The following is a 17,277-nucleotide window of genomic DNA, read 5'->3' on the forward strand; positions in this document are numbered from 1 at the left end:
CTCGGGCGTAAGCATTATTTATGGATTTGTTTTCTTTCCAAGTAAGTGGATCAACAAAGAAGCAGGTCTTTTGAAGTGAGTATTAAGATTTATTATCAGTTCTTTATTTTCATCTCTATCAGAAAGATTTAATTTCTACCCATACCACCCCTTCCCCTTGAGAGTCAAAGCCATTCCTTTCAATGGACAACTCTCCCACTTCCCCACACCCAGAGATCCCAGGTGGGTGTGGATCTGTTCACAAGTGGAATGGTGTGTTTTGGACTATTTTTTCTCACCTGGAAAATCTAGCCTATTCATTTGTCGCTGTTGTTTAAATCATGAAATGCTTATCCTACATCCATGTGGGAGTAGCTTCACCAAGTGGACAGCCACAGTTTAATTAGGATGTATAATAAATACTAGCCTTGCCAAAGATTCTGAAAAACATAAACAAAAAAAAATGAAATTTCTGCCACGAATGGTTTGCCATCTACTCTTTCAACACGTTGTCACTCATCATTAGCTACAAGGCAGGAATGTACGATTTTCACTTGTCTAAATGAATATAGTTGCACCAGAGTTGAAGAGGCTTGGCACGATGAAGACAAATCATTTTGCACGATTGGCAACCCAACAGAGCAGGTTTCTTTCCCACTGGCCTTCAGAGCTTGTGTTCTGCACTGAATGTAGGGGGCACTCTAGCAGCTCCGCAGGCCTCCTTTGATAGGACCTCCCAACCAGCTTTTGTACTCATGAGGCACAGAGCTCATCATTCCCTTCAGCTGCACCATATCCTAACTTGAAGATATGATATTATTCCTTTGAACGGGGTCCGACTCTTGAAAAGCTCTGTCTAATCATAAGATGCTAAATTGGTTTATTGTTCTCACATATACAGAGATACAGTGAAAAACTTTGTTTTGCATGCCATCTGTACAGATTATTTCATCACATCAATGCATAGAACTGTACGAGGGAAAGGCAGTAACAGAAATCAGAGATTGTGTTACTGTCACAGAGAAAGTTCAGTGCAGCACAGGGTCAGCTTCATAAATAGAACGGACTGTTTCAAAAAGGAGGAGCACTGTTACCTTTTCAACAATAGATGCTAGCCTTGCAGGGGCTGTAACAACATCCATCCCCTCCTCCCAAATGTTCTGACGCTGAGATCAGCACAATGCACAGGAAATTCTTCTGATGTTCAGTTTATGTTTATGACTGGTCGGCTGTAGAACAAAGCAAGGTAATGTGGAATCATTCACTCCAGCTACATGGGAATTAATGATAGTGATGAGTCACCTGTCAGTGATATCACCTGAGGGATTAGAAAGGAGAAATTAATATGGGGAGGGAGCTCCAGAGTGAATTACTTTTGTGCCCCACCATAGACTAACTCATGCATTCTAGGTGATATAGAGGTGCCTTGGATGAGGTATGCTTATTAACTATTGAGCAATCTTCCTATTTACTTCAAGATAAATATAATGCCCCCCCACCCCCACCCCCATTTAGATTAGATGAGAATGACTTTTAGTCTGACTCTAAGTCCTGCTGAAGGGTCTCGGCCCGAAATGTCAACTGCACTATTTTCCATAGGTGCTCACTGGTCTGCTGAGTTCCTCCAGCATTTTGTGTGTGTTGCCTGGATTTTCAGCATCTGCACATTTGCTCTTGCCTACCAACTAATCTGTTGAATTTCAAGGCAAAGTGATTTGTCATGTTAATTCTAGAGATGAGAGAGCTTAAACAAATTTGAGGCTAGTGGGAGATTCTCAAATGATAGGATGAACTTCAGGCTGGGGCACCAACCGTGATCATATTAAACAGCAGGACAAACTGAGGGAGCGTTTGGCCTTCTACTGCTGCTTTCTTCTATTCTTGCGTGTGGTGAGAAATGAATCAAGGCCTGGATGGTACCAATAGGACAAGCAGGCATTTATACTGTTGCCTGGTCCAAAGTGATACCATGAAATCTGTAGCACTTTGTCACCACATCCAGTGTACATGCTTGGACGGTGATTAACCAAGCATGCTCTGTTCGTTCTATTACATCTTGGACTAGAGAAATCAGTGTATCAGACTTTTTCTTTCTCTCTTTCTTAGTTGCTCTGTAACTTCACAGTGGCATTTGCATCTTCAAATGTCTATCCAGCAGGTTGGAATTTCCATTGTTTTATCTTTTCTCATTTCTCCTATAAGGCTGTGTTGAAGGTTTAGCCCCTTTGAACAAATCCTTGTTCACTTTACGAAACAATTCTTTGAAAATCCTGAAGTTGCAGACGCTGATGAACTGAAATAAAAACTTGGCTTTGGAAATAGGCAGCATACGTGGAGAAAAACAGCTTTGCCATGTCCCTATAATTGTTTTCAAAATGTTCCTCTGTGGTAAAGGCACTGCTTTATTGCAATTTTTACTGCATCACTTGGTCTTAAGTTAATGATTATTGTAAGCACGTCTAAAATGAAGGGAAATAATGTAAGAGAAATACAGGAGTCATGAGATGAGGGAGTGCAGTGGAATGAATATTATTGTACAGTGCCTTCACTACCAAAAGTCATTTACAAGTAATAAAATTCTTTTTGAGTGTCGTTGCAGTGTGTGTGTGGGGGGGGGGGGGGCGCTAATTTGTGTACAACAAGATCCCAAATGCAATAATGTGACATGGATTGTTGAGTGGGTGTTTATTGATCAAGGTTAGAATTTTGGCCAGGGCAATTCTGTTTTGCAAAAACAGTGTCATGGGATTTCCTGATTTTGTGAGAGCAGGCTGTGCCTGAGTTTATATGACCACACTTGCACATTGCTCAGTACCCTTCCCCTTGAGAAGGGGTATTGGTCCATCGTTCTTTAAATCCTTTTAATTAAGTATACTGGAATGAAATGGAGGTGGCGTTGATTGGTGGGGGGGGGGGGTGATGAGATGATCAGTATTAACACTAATTACCTGGTTAACTGCTCATTCAGTCATACTTCTCAACTGGTTTTACAAGCTAAGTATGATTGGACATGGACAAGGGATGCTGATCTTGCTAGAGGTTTATATTTGAATAAAAAAGAAGTCTATTGTATCGGAGTTAAGTCAGATGCGTCAAAGATTAATTTCCTGCATGATAACTTTATATTCAGATTCACTTATTTTTCACACGTACGTATATGCATGTATTTCATACGCATGTCATTTACATTAACAACCAACACACCCTAAGGATGTGTTGAGGGGTGCAGCCCACAACTGTTGCTACATATTCTATGCCAACATTGCATGCCCGCAATGCTTGGCAGAGCAACAAAGAATGAAACAAAATGAAACACAACAACCAACAAAAGTTGGAGCATGGATCAGTACAGGGAACTATGATATTATGGCCATAACACATACTTGGTTCAGAGATAGAATGGGATGCTTAATGTTCCAAGATTTAATGGTTTAGAAAAGATAGAAGTCAAAGTTGGTTAAATGGTTGGGATGAAGTGTAGTGCTATTAATGAAGGACAGTTTTACAGCTACACTCAGAGGGGTCATGATGCAGGGCTCTTCCACTGAAATGTTTAAGCACTCTGAAGGGATTATACTACAGATTCTCCAATAGCTACCAGGCCGGTGAGGAATTGATATAAAAAAGGTGTAAAAACAACAGGACTGGTGCACTGGGTGACTTCAACTTCCTTAATATAGACTGGGACCTCCTTAGTGCAAGAGGTTTAGACCAGGCAGAATTGCTTGAGTGCACAGAGGACAATTTGTCAATCAACATGTTAGATAGTTCAACAAGACTGAGACACTGTTACAGTTTCTATTTCCTTCACTCTCCCAAGAGTAGATTGACTTGGTTGCATGTGTGGCTGTTTGCTCCAAGTCTTTTGCTTTGCCCTGTTACATAGCAGTGCCACAAATGCCACCTGTTTCATGAATGACAGGTCTGTCCATAGCAGTGCCACAAATGCCATATCTTTAGACTGGGAAGTAAACGGCAGTATGGTTAATTTGCTGAACAAATTTAATATTGAATTAGAGCTCATGCATGTCGTGATATTCTGGTCAGTCTTGTACCCAGCAGTAACAGGGTGGTTTCATTCATGTCAAGTGAGGTACAGAGTTTCATAACCCTCCTCTTTAAACCTCAAACTGTTTCTTTCCCCCCTTCCCCTCCATCATGAGCAGCTACACCTAAATTCTGAGTTCTTATCCCATCAAGTGTTTTGTGTGAGCTTCAGGAATGTGTACAGCACTCTGGGTAATTGTGTTTCATTGCGGTAATTTGATATGTTTACTGTGTCATGAACGTCTTGTATTGACGATAATAGAAATCACATTCAACAAATATTTTGAGTAGCTTAATAAGAACACTGATTTTAGGCATAGGATAACATTGCTTAGGTAGTAGCTTGTCCTTTTAATTCTTTTATCTTTGTTTATATTCTGATGAACATCACTTCTGAAAAGTCTTGAAAACGTGTTGCGGTAAATTCAAATTTTCTCATGGAAAGTTTCCTTGAGTATTAATTTCAAGGTTAAATACTTTAATAAAACTCTCAGAACTTTTGAAAGGTTGGCTTAGTTAAGGCAACCAAATCTGAGGTATTACAATTTATTTTGAGCTTTGAACTGGCTTCCTTTGGATGATGAATTCCTCCAGTGTTTTTAGCTTTCTGAGCACCAAGGATTATCAGGTGTCAGTTACAATCGCTCATCATTGACAGGAGTAATGGGTTTCCTGGCGTTGGATCAGAAAGGCTGTCCACTTAATAGTGACATGTTTTAACAGTTGCCTCAGTTTTTAAAGTTGTCTCGGTTTGCGGTTTAAATATCGCCAAACTTGAGAATCTGACTTTTAGCGTGGTGCACAAATAGGCAATCAAGTAAAGGTGAAAACTCAATCTTTTTCTAGCCACTTTTCTCCCCATTGCAATTCTCATCGCACATTGCTGGGATGCATCTATTTTATGTCAACAGGCATGCGTTGTGTTCACAAGCGTTATTTTCTCTATGCTTAGAATTCCTTATACATAACAGCTGTTAACGTTGATCATTCTCATGAAGGTAGTCAAATTGAAGTGTTGATACTAAGTAACATGTATTAGATTAAGTACTAAAATTTGGATTTGGTAAAGAGGAAGAAATGATCGTCTTGTGTCATCTGTAATTTTTCTTTTTAAGTAGTTTTAAACAACACTAGAACAGCACAGTGGTGCCATCGTACAACACTGAGTGCACTCCCAATCTCTGGTGGTGTCTGTGCAGAGCTTGCGTGTTCTCTGTCTTAATGCAATGATTTTCTCCCACATTCTTAAGATGTGTTATTTGGTAGATTGATTGCTCACTGTAAATTACTCCCAAGTAATACAATCTGAGAAGAGTTGATGCAAAAGGTGGAGGAATAAAGTGGGTTAGTATTAAAGTATTAGTGTAAATAGCTGTTGATGGTCAGTGTGAAACAGTGGTCTATAAAGCTTGTTTCTATGTATCTCTCCTTGTTCATGAGCCATATCCATCCAGTTTTTCCCCCAATGTTTGTGGAAGGCACAGCAAGTGTTACTTCTAAGAAAGTGAAAATTAGTCAGAATCTACTGTCAAGTTTAAGTATTTAGTCAGTGTTCCAAATATAAGCAGCCACCGGCTACAGATTGGATTCCCACAACAGGGGAGAATTAAGGTTTTCAACTCTCATGGTGCTGAAGCTACTTCCAGCTTGTGTGCTGACTGAGATCAGTCGAAGTGCTGTGCAGAAGGAAGCTACTCGGGTTGCATCTTTAACTGACTCCAGTTTCATTGTTTTGAAGGCCACGGATGTTTTCCCTCAAGTGCTCTTTATATATTTTTTTCAATCAGTAATATCTATTCCTTATGATGATGAAGCTTTAGATAATATATGTTATCAAATAGTCTGCATACTTGTGGTGACTCTCAAAGCAGAGAGACACAAGAAAATGTGGTTTGTTTTGCAATAGTGAAATTTTTTCACCTTTGATATACTGTGATGGTATTGACTCTGCAGTCAGCATCTGACAAGATGAGAGTTGATCCTGGTAACTTTGTAGGTATTTTTCAGTGAAGAAATCTTAAGAAATGTGACCACTATGATTCCTAATTGCTGACTGCTTCTTCTGAAAACACGACTGACCATTGACCTCAGTAAGCAGGGTGATTACAAAACTGATCTTCATAGTGAAAGTATATAAAAGCAGCCAGTGTTTACACTGCATCTTGTACCAAGATGAAGTTCTTTCCCAGATGATCAATTGCTTGAATGCAGCAATAGGATTACCTTTTCTGTATCTTTCATTGTCTCAGCAATTTGTGCTGTTTATATTGCAGCTTTGATTACTTTGCATTCTAATATAGTCTAATTCTCCTAAGTTATGTAATTGGTACTATGAATTCACTCAATATTCATACTTCTGCATTCTTGAAAAAAAATTATTGACTAAATACAATGGGTTGAGTTACAAGTCTGAAACTGAGTAAAAACATTTTGTTTTAAGAAACTTGTGAATTCCTCATCACCCCAGGTATATTGATGTTTGAGCACATTCTGTTCCTCATATAATTATTAGCAAAGAGAACTATTTTTCTTCCTTTTCAAGAAGTGTGACTCAGTACCAAATAGGTAAACAGAGGCAGATGTTGCTCATCTCAGGATTACTCTTTTACCTACCTTCCCTACTCCACCCACAATGATTCTGGCTGACATGATGATAGGAGAATCAAAACTGGACTTTCTAGCTGAAATATCACTAAATTGCAATTTTATCTCTGCACCTTGAAGATTCTCAACTTTAAAACCTTGTCTTCGTATGCTGTTATTTCATATGAAGAGTTCTCATCTTCCATGGATTTGTTACCGTTGTCTATGGGTGCTCCTGTCAATAGCCTATATATATTATAATTTGAGCTGACAGGATAAGCATAACAGTAGCTGTACTGTACGTCTCCCTATCTGACTATGCTGGTAGAACTGACAAAGTAATTTCAAAGTCCATATCAGGTTCAGCAGTACCTGTGTGGAGTAACCAGCTTAACTGAATTTAAGCAAATGGATTTATTTCAGATTCAGATTCATTTATCACATGTATATCGAAACATAGGGCGAAATGTGTCATTTGCACTAATAACCAACATACCCAAGGATGTACTGGGGTCAGCGCCCAAGTGCCTCTTGCATATTTCAGGTGAAATTCAGGCTCTTTGATAGAAATGCCTTTCTTCATGCATTTGGGATGGTCCCTCGATGTAGACAGATGGGATCCACGGCAAATTGGAGGCAAAATTGACTTGGTCATAGATGGCAGAAGCGGTAGAGGAGCACTTTTTTTTCTGACTGGGTATCTTTGGCCATCTGTATCAGTGCTGGCACCCCATTGTTGTTAGTATATATTATGGATGAAAATGTAGAATGGCTGATTAGTAAGTCTGCAGATGACATGAAAATTTTTTTGGAGTTGTGGATAGTGAGGATAAAGCAGGATATAGATCATTTTGAAATTTCGGCATAGAAATGACTAGTGGAATTTAATTTGGATAAGTACAAGACATTGGATTTTGGGAAGTCAAGGGCAAGAGGAAAGTGCACAGTAAAAGACAGGACCCTGAAGAGTAATGATGTATGGACAGATCTTGGGATGCAAGTCTATGGCTATCTGAAAGTTGCAACATGTGGATAGGGTAGGGTGGGTCACTGAGTATTAAAGTTAGTAAGTCATGTGGCATCTGTATAAAAATGTGATTCAACCACATCTGAGATATTATATGCATTTCTGGTTGGATGTGGAAAGCACAGGAGACTATCACTGGTATGTTGCCTGGGTTGAAGAGCATTTGTTATAAGGAAAGATGGGACAAACTTGGATTGTTTTCTCTGGAATGCAGGAGGCTGAGGGATGACCTGCTAGACATGTATAAAATTATGAGAGATGGGTAGATGGTCTTTTCACAGGGTGGAAATGTCAAATACAAGAGGGCATAGGTTTATAGGAATATTTAAAGGAGATTAACACAGTGAGTTTTTCTTTAAACACACAGGCATGTGCCTGAAACATGTTGCCAGGTGAGGTAGTAGAAGTAGATAGCAATATTTAAGAGGTAATTAGATAGACACATACCAAGGCAGGAAATAGAGGGATATAGACTACATGTACGCAGTTAGGATTAGTTTAATTTGACATCATGGTCAGGAAAGACATCAAGGGGATGAAGGGCCTATTCCTGTGCTTGATTTGCTCTGTTTCTATGTTTTTTGCAATTTTAGTAATCTGTTGAATTCAGTACTCACAGTAAGCAGCTGTGCTTATATTGGAAGGAAGCCCTTGTGAGATTGAACACCTGTAGTTTGTAGAGTGCTAGAGGGGCTTATACATCAGCTTGTGCTTATCCTAAAATTTGAGTCATGCCTTATTTTGCCTTGCAAAGTTTTGCAAGCTGGTTGAGAGGGATATCCCCGAAAGTGTTACATCGATTTTCCAAACTGTTAACTATGTCAGTGTGTTTTTTTTCCAAGTGAGATATTGTTAGGCTGAAAAGATTTTGCAATCTCTTAGTCCTAATTCAAAAGTCCACAAGCCATGTCCTCCATTATAATGTATTTTTGCTAAGAGCACCTATCATGGAGAGTTTGTTTTATTCTGCCCAGAAGCTCGGATGTATAAGCACTTGAGATTGCATGAGTCCATCGACAAAATTTGGAGCTGCTCTGAGAAGGTCAATTGAATTCTCACCTATGTCTGTTTTAGTATTTCTGTTCAAGTTATCTATCTTTGTTTAAATTAGTTCAAATCCGGTCAATTGATTTATTCTGGGTGCACTTGATTTTTGAGCAGCTGTCAGTCAAAGTGAGCGATTGGCCTGCTTGTTCAACTGCGGCAATCTAAATTTAACACAATTTCAGTTAAAATTACCTTGAATTCCTGCATCTTGAAGCTGTGTCCCAACCACCTTACAAAGTAATGCTGCAGTTCTCAAATCTCCAGGTGAAGTTTATATTGAGTTTGTGCTAAACAGTGAAAGTCTGGGCATTGTTTCAAGTGCAATTTTAAGTATTTATGTTTTGGAATATTTCACCCAGTTCTGTCTTGCCAGACAATATTTTTGCATAACCAGTTGGAGACTGAATAAGTATTCTGAATTAGCTTTTTATTCCCGATGCAGTTTGCTGTCTATGGTTGCCTTTTTAATTCAGTTCTGGAATAAGTCTTGTAATTACTTTTGACCCATGGGCACGAATTGAAGTTGTTGAAATCTGCCCCTTTTTCACACATCAGCTAGTTCCAAAGCTATCTTGCTTCTGTGGTTCCCATGAGGGCTCTGTGGTTCAGTAATCTTGCTTTGAGGTGTAACTGATCTTGTGAAAGTCACAACAGTGTTGCTGCACTCCAGAACACTGACACATTGAGTCGATGGAAAAACATCGTTCATGTGTGATGTGGGCATCAGTAATTGTCTCTCCCAGATGCAAACAGGGAAGTGATCAGAAAACCTCTTCCCTTAAGCTTGCTGCCAGTGTCCCCTGTCAATGAGTCTGAGGAAAAGTTGTGCAGTCACAATTGTCTTTGACACTGGGATAATACACTCTCCAAAAAGAAAAAAATAAATGAAGGATAAAACAACATGGCTTAGAGGTTGTCAATGTCACTGGGAATTATTATGATCGTGTGGGTATGAAGATGATTCCCAACAAAATCCTATAAATGAATCTCAGATTAATCCAGACAAAAAGTGAAAAATACTTCCAATTTTCCTTTAGTTGTGAGTTGTAAAATTTGTTTTATTTATTTACCTAAGCAGCAGTCAGTCAATTCATCAGTCAGTGTTATCAGATAGGAATCTGGCTTTCTAATAAAGAAGCAGTATGTTACATCAGTAATACACAGAGTGGATTTTTTCATCTTTTAAGGGTATGATATTTTAAGGTATTTGAGGTGAGCTGTTGTGATTCAAGTTTAGGGCATCAATTTTCTCACTTCCCTTGAATGTTTTGTTAGCTTTCCCTGAATCTGCATCGTTCCAGTCCATTACCAATTAAATATTATCTGTTACGAATGTGCCACAACTCTGAGGGGCCGAAGGGTACAAAATAGCCCCCTCCTTTTCGAGAATCGCAAGATCGCTATTAATTCGGGTCTGGGACCCAGGAAATGAGAGAGAGACATCCAGAATACACAGGTTTTGGAATGTGTGTCCTGGCTCCAGAAAGGCGGAACCAATGATAACGGCCATTGTCTCTTGGAGACAGAATCGTGTATTGAGTACTGTACTATTCATTGAAGCCCTCAGGGAATGACCAGAGTGGGCTGGTTGAGGGATTGCATCATCCCAACCTGATTGACATCTGAGACCCCGTGAGTAAGGATAAAAGAGGGTCTGGGGAACAACCCCTTCAGACGCACCAGGAGAAACGTATGAGACCGGTGGGGGCTTGTGTGTGTCCATCCTTGCCTGGATGACAAGTCTTCCACGGAACGGCCTCGCTAAAGGACGAATACGAATCAAGATCGGATAAAGGAAAGCTGGCAAGTTCTAAAAAAAACTGTCTCTCTCTCCGACCAAAAAGCTGCAGCCTGAATGAACTGAGTGACTTTTATATTTCCATCGGACAATACATTATCCCCTAGACAACGATAGAGCTTATTTCTTATTGATTATTATTATACCCGCACTTGTAGAGTTAGTATTGACAATGTATATTATCTGTATGTTTGCATTGATATTATTTTTGTGTATTTTTACCAATAAATACTGTTAAAAATAGTACCATCAGACTTCAATGGACCTCTCTATCTTTGCTGGTAAGTGACCCAGTTACGGGGTTCGTAACATATCAATGAGTATTCCTCACGGGGCAATTAAGTTAGATTAACTACTTTAATAGGATAGGAAATGAAAATACCAGTATTGCATCATGTCTTGCCTGTTGAGCTAACAGTGCTTCATATTCTCATTTTTATTTTAGATGTACGACATCTGAACTGTTTTACAGAAAGGTGTGGAGAAGTAGTAAGGTGTAAAAAAAAAAGAATTTTTTTTCTGTTCCTTCAGGATTTCTGGCCATGCATGCCAAACATATGGTGCCTGGATTTCTAACTAGTCAAAGCCTGCTATTTGCAAATTTTTGTTGTCGTATCAAATTCTTAGAGTAGGGTTAAGTTTTTGATTCTTTTTGTCCATCAATTTCTGTTTTAAATATTTAAGCCAGCGCTTTAAGAAGCACAATGGCAGTCAGAAATTCTACTTAATACTGTTATAAAGTGAATTTGCAAATGTTAAGTAGATGTGGAAATATTTCATAATTTATCAAATCACAGCCAGATTTTCCATGATATGTAGATTTCTTTGTACACGCAACTTCTCCTTGCTACAGACGATTACTTACAGAGTATTGGAATCTTTTGAAACATTGAAATATTTCTAGCAAAGTCTGCAGTTTGCAAATTTCAGATTGGGAAATGTGTGTTCTGTGAAGTATGTTTCAGAAAGCTCGGGTGACAATGGAATTCTTGGACTTAAGGATGTGGAGTTTTTGAGCTAATAATCTTTGTTGCTTTGAGATTTGTTCTTCAGTGCTTTACGGGTGGCAGTCCATAGACATGAATCTTCTAATTAGTGTTGAGATATTCTATCTGTTGCTTTAGTAATTGTAGAGCTGCTGACTATTCACAGCAGTTGACAGATTTGTGGTTAACAGACATTTAGCCATGATATTGGCTCTGAGCCAAATCATTGCACAAGAATATAATCATGAAGTTGTCTGGGAATTTTGTAAACATTTTGGTTCCACACTTGCACTTCCCAGAATTTTGTTGTGCATAATGTTATTTAAAATATGTTGTTGGTCATATATAATTGAAGATTCATCACAGAATGGGCCAAGTGTTTGAGTTACAAGTGGTTGCTCATCGTTGCTTCTCACGTTTTGGGCATATTTGTTCCCTATCATTACAGGACTGAAGAAGTAGAAGCAAGATTAGAACAAATGGCTTCTGTAGACTGTTTCAATGAGTAAGATCACAATGGATCTTGCATCTCCACGTTTTAGCTTGATCCCCATCTTCCGATTTCCAGTTTGAGCAAAAGTCAGAACTTCAGTGCCCAAGGATAACAGGTTTTCTGATGAAGAAAGTTCCAAAAACTTGCAGATGTCTGCCAAAATAAGTTTTGCCTGTATTCTAAATATCTGATCAGAGACAATGCACCAGGTCCAGACCACACAGCTGAAGGAATGATCTAATGGCATCTATCATGTCAATCTTTGAATGTCTGAATAAGGTAATTCTTCTCAACTCCAGTAAGGACCAGTCACTATATTGTCATACATTCTCAATTTCTGATGTAAAATATGCAGCTATAGTACAGAAAAACATTGTTCAACTAATTCTATTCTCTGTGCTTCAGAAACCTTAACTTGCATGTTTGTAGATCAATCCCACATTTATCAAGAAGGGTTATATAAGGGTTCACACCATGTTGCCTTCAGTTCTGTGAAACGCCATTTGAGTACTGACTGCTGCCACCTCATACACTAACTTCAGGCACCATCTTCCCTCATTTGTTGGTATTATCTGCATTTACCTCAGTAGACATAATCCATAAAATCAGAATGAAAACAAATCATCCCCAATCACAACACAACTCTGAAAGGATGAATCTGTTCTATAATTATTTAAAGTCAACTTCATCTAATGCATAGGAGGAGGCATTGCAATTTTAAGGTGAAAATATGTTCTTGGGTAATGAGCAAGTCACTGGCCCTTTTCATACGAGGCATTTTTCCTTAACCAGTGTACACTCAGTGACCACTTTATTAAGTAAACCTATACACCTCATTAATGCAAATATCTAATCAGCCAATCATGTGGCAACAACTCAAAGCATAAAAGCATGCAGACATGGTCGAGAGGTTTGGTTGTTTTTCCAACCAAGCAATGGAATGGGGAAGAAATGTGTTCTATGTAACTTTGACCATGGAATGATGTTGATACCAGTTGGTAGTTTGAGTATCTCAGAAATTACTGATCTGAGATTTTCACACACAATGATCTCTGGAGTTTACAGAGAATGGTGCAGAAAACAAAAACCGTCAAGTAAGCGGGAGTTCTGTAGGTGAAAATGCCTTGTTAATAAGAGATTTCAAAGGAGAATAGCCCGACCGGTTCAAGCTGACAGGAAGATGGCAGCAACTCAAATAAGCACGCGTGACAACAGTTGTGCGCAGAAGAGCATCTCTGAGCACCCCGGTTGAACCTTGAAGTGGATGTGCTACAGAATGGGTTTGTGAAAAATGCCCTCCCCTGCTCCCAGAAATTCAAATGTTACAGCTCAGATATTCTGGAGAATGCAAAATACCTGGTGGTTTGTCCACACCTGATCTGCCTTGAGTGTAATGGCCACTGATACACCTTCAACTGATAGACAAACCCTTGGCAGGAGTTAAAATTTAAAAAGAAAAGAGATGTGTTGGAAAAGAGAAAACCCTAAAGAGTTTCTAACATTTTTTTATGAAAATGTTACAGGATTATGAGCATCATTTCTGTTACATCAACAAAACTCGTGTCATATGGGCTGCTTCCATCCTTCGTGCCAAAGTTACTGAACTGTTCCAGGTGATCTGGCTGCCCGCCTTCCTGGCAATATGGTATTAGAATAGAGGTCCCATGGATTTCAGACCTAATCCTCTGATCTAAGTCATACCTTTTCTTTACATTTAATGCATTTTTAGACTGCTGATGTGCAATTCATAGATTATTCAACCACATAACTAGGAGATGAAGTGTTATTTCAACTTGAATGGTGTGCGAGTTGAACTTTTCCAGCTGCTAGCCTATCAATAGATACTTTGCAGTAAATAAATAATCAGTGTGACAAGTTATGGCATTGCTTGCTCCTCTTAAAGGATGAAGGTAGATGTTTTGAATTTTGGTGAACAGAATATCCAGGGCAGTCAATGTGTTAGACTTGCTCATACAATTCCCTCATGTGATCACTGCATACCATGCTGCATGTTAAATAAAATTCACAGCTCATGTTTAAAATATCCTAGAATTTGATGACCCCTTTGTCACATATATAATGAAAATATTGTCAGAGCAAAAGTTGTCAATTGCCACCGGTGGTTGAGGATGAAGACCATTTCAACAAGATGTTGCTCACTCTGTTCGTGAAATGTGGAATGTGTCCATGACGGGGGATCTGTCAGGCTGGGCCCTTGTATTTTTTTAAAATTAATCAAGCACTGCATCAACTGACAAGTACTTGCACAATATCTGCAGGGAATTTCCGGAGGTGCAGTGATATATATTCTCAAGAGATCATTTGTGTGTGTGTCTGTAAGTGTGCAGCCATGGTTTAAAGACCGTTATTGTGAAAACCATTCTCTGACGAAAGCAGTTAACATTTAGAAGCTGGAGATTCTTTCATCTTCTTGTTTCAACTTATTTGTGGTTGCATTGTTGGATACTCAGATCATAGAATCTTGGTGTACGAAAGGAAACCACTGGGGTCATTGAGGATGCACTATCATCGAGTTCCAATCTAGTTGCTTTTCCCCGAAAGTCCTGTCTCACAATTTTGTTCTTACTGTGTGGTGCATTTTACTTAAGGTATTGCTGAGATTGCTTCTGTATCCCTTTCAGGAAATGAATTTCACATTATCATAACTTGATGCAGTTAAAGAAAATCCACATTTTCAAATTGAATCTCTTTGTAAAATCACATCTTATTGACTTCTTTGCAAACAGTTTTTCAAGATCTATTAAATCAAAATGCCTTGATTTTAATCCATTTGTAATATCTTCATTCTGAAGTGAACAATCCCTTTTTTTGTTTAATCAACCAATTTTTACTTCAGTTAGTGGTTTCAATATAGAAAACATAGAAAACCTGCAGCACGATACAGGCCCTTCGGCCCACAATGCTGTGCTGAACATGTACTTGCTTTAGAAATTATCTCAGGTTACCCATGGCCCTCAATTTTTCTAAGCTCCATGTACCTATCCAGGAGTCTCTTAAAAGACTCTATTGTTTCTGCCTTCACCACCGTCGCCGGCAGCCATTCCACACACTCACCACTCTGTGTAAAAAAAAACGCAACAACTTATCAGTGGCATCTCCTTTATACCTACTTCCAGGTACCTTAAAACTGTGCCCTCTCATGCTAGCCATTTCAGCCCTGGGGAAAAAGCCTCTGACTATCCACACAATCAAAGCCTCTCATCATCTTATACACCTCTATCAGGTCACCTCTCATCCTCTGCCACTCCAAGGAGAAAAGGCCAAGTTCACTCAACCTATTCTCATAAAGCTTGCTCCCAAATCCAGGCAACATCCTTGTAAATCTCCTCTGCATCCTTTCTATTGTTTCCACATCCTTCCTGTTGTGAGGTGACCAGAACTGAGCACAGTACTCCAAGTGTGGTCTGACCAGGGTCCTAGATAGCTGTAACATTACCTTCCGGCTCTTGAACTCAGTCCCATGGTTGATGATGGCCAATGAACTGTATGCCTTTTTAAACACAGAGTCAAACTGCACAACAGCTTTGAGTGTCCTATGGACTCGAACCCCAAGATCCCACTGATCCTCCCCACTGCCAAGAGTCTTACCATTAATACTATATTCTGCCATCATATTTGACCTACCAAAATGAACCACCTCACACTTATCTGGGTTTAACTCCATCTAGCACTTCTCAGCCCAGTTTTGTATCCTATCAATATCCCGCTGTAACCTCTGACAGCCATCGACAATACCCCCAACCTTGGTGTCATCAGAAAATTTACTAAGCCATCCCTCCACTTCCTCATCCAGGTCATTTATAGACATCACAATGAGAACGTGTCCCAGATCAGATCTCTGAGGCACACCACTGGTGACCGACCTCCATGCAGAATATGACCCGTCTCTGACCACTCTTCGCCTTCTGTGGGCAAGCCAGTTCTGGATCCGCAAAGCAATGTCCCCTTGGATCCCATGCCTCCTTACTTTCTCAATAAGCCTTGCATGGGGTACCCTATCAAATACCTTGTTGAAATCCATATTTTATCTACTGCTCTACTTTCACCAACATGTTTCTTCACATCCTCAAAAAATTCAGTCAGGCTCGTAAGGAACGGCCTTACGATATGTAACTTTGTAGGCTTTCATTTGTGATTTGAATACAGGTAGAGGTGGTTAGTATTTGGCTTTGCCAGCAACAGCTGTGGCGATTTTTTTTTTTCTCTCTGCCCAATATATCTTGCATAATTGAACCAGGTTTGGTTAAAATGGTAACAAATAAGCATGTTTGGATGAGAAATTATGAAATACCTAACTACCAATGAATTAAAAATATAGTTACTGATTTTCACAAATTTTTGTTACGGATGACACAATGTTAAGATCTTTGCATTCTGCTAGTGAGGATGTCTGGAACTGCAGAATTTACTGTGCCAATTGCCATTTCTGAATGTAGTTCGAATGTAGTAGGGGAAGAGCTAAAGAATACAGTAGATTATGATTAATTGGACCATTGGTTAATTGGGGCAGCCACTTATTTGGGACAGCTCTTAAAGAACAAAAAGTGCACGAGAAAATAGCTGAAATTCCTTTGTTTATTTGCATCACTGTTGCTTAATGGGACAGGAGACTGACAGTTTCTAACTAGCATCAGTTGTTTGATCTTGTGTGGTTGATAGACACTACACCATGCTTAAAGTGAACTGATTTTAAATAGCATCACTTGCATGTGCTTGTGTTGTTATCCATTTGGGCTGACAGACAGCTGACAGAAGCAGCGATTTTTGATAATTTTGTTTTTTATTTTGTCTTTGAAAATTTTCAGACTTTTGCCAAGATGCCATGAAAAGATCTGAAAAGATTACACTATGTGTCTGTGTTGATTTTGTTCATTTACAATCAAACAAATACATCAGTGCACATTGGATGAATTCCTTCATCAGTAAATACAGGTTTCCCCTGCTATCCGAAAGTAGAGCATTCCTATGAAACCTTTTGAAAGCTGAAATGGCGTAAAGCGAAGAAGCAATTACCATTAATTTATATGGAAAAAATTTTTGAGTGTTCCCAGACCCAAAAAATAACCTACCAAATAACACACAAAACCTAACATAACACTAACATATAGTAAAAGTAGGAATGATATGATAAATACACAGACTATAGAAAGTAGAAATAATGTATGGACAGTGTATTTACACTTATCAGAATCGATTTGTAGGAAAAAATCAGCACGTACACACATGCGCACACAGCTGCCCAAGCAAAGCTTCACGGTCATGGTAGTCTTCCTCAGTGTAAACACAAGTTTAAAGC

General features: G+C 39.1%; 1 protein-coding gene across 14 annotated transcripts in view; it reads left to right on the forward strand.

The window, feature by feature from the left end:
- Positions 1-17,277, forward strand: part of fhod3b (formin homology 2 domain containing 3b) — a 524,056-nt gene that overhangs the window by 211,076 nt on the left and 295,703 nt on the right. The window lies entirely within an intron of this gene.

Source organism: Hemitrygon akajei, chromosome 20, assembly GCF_048418815.1.
Source record: "Hemitrygon akajei chromosome 20, sHemAka1.3, whole genome shotgun sequence".
Classification (NCBI taxonomy): domain Eukaryota; kingdom Metazoa; phylum Chordata; class Chondrichthyes; order Myliobatiformes; family Dasyatidae; genus Hemitrygon; species Hemitrygon akajei.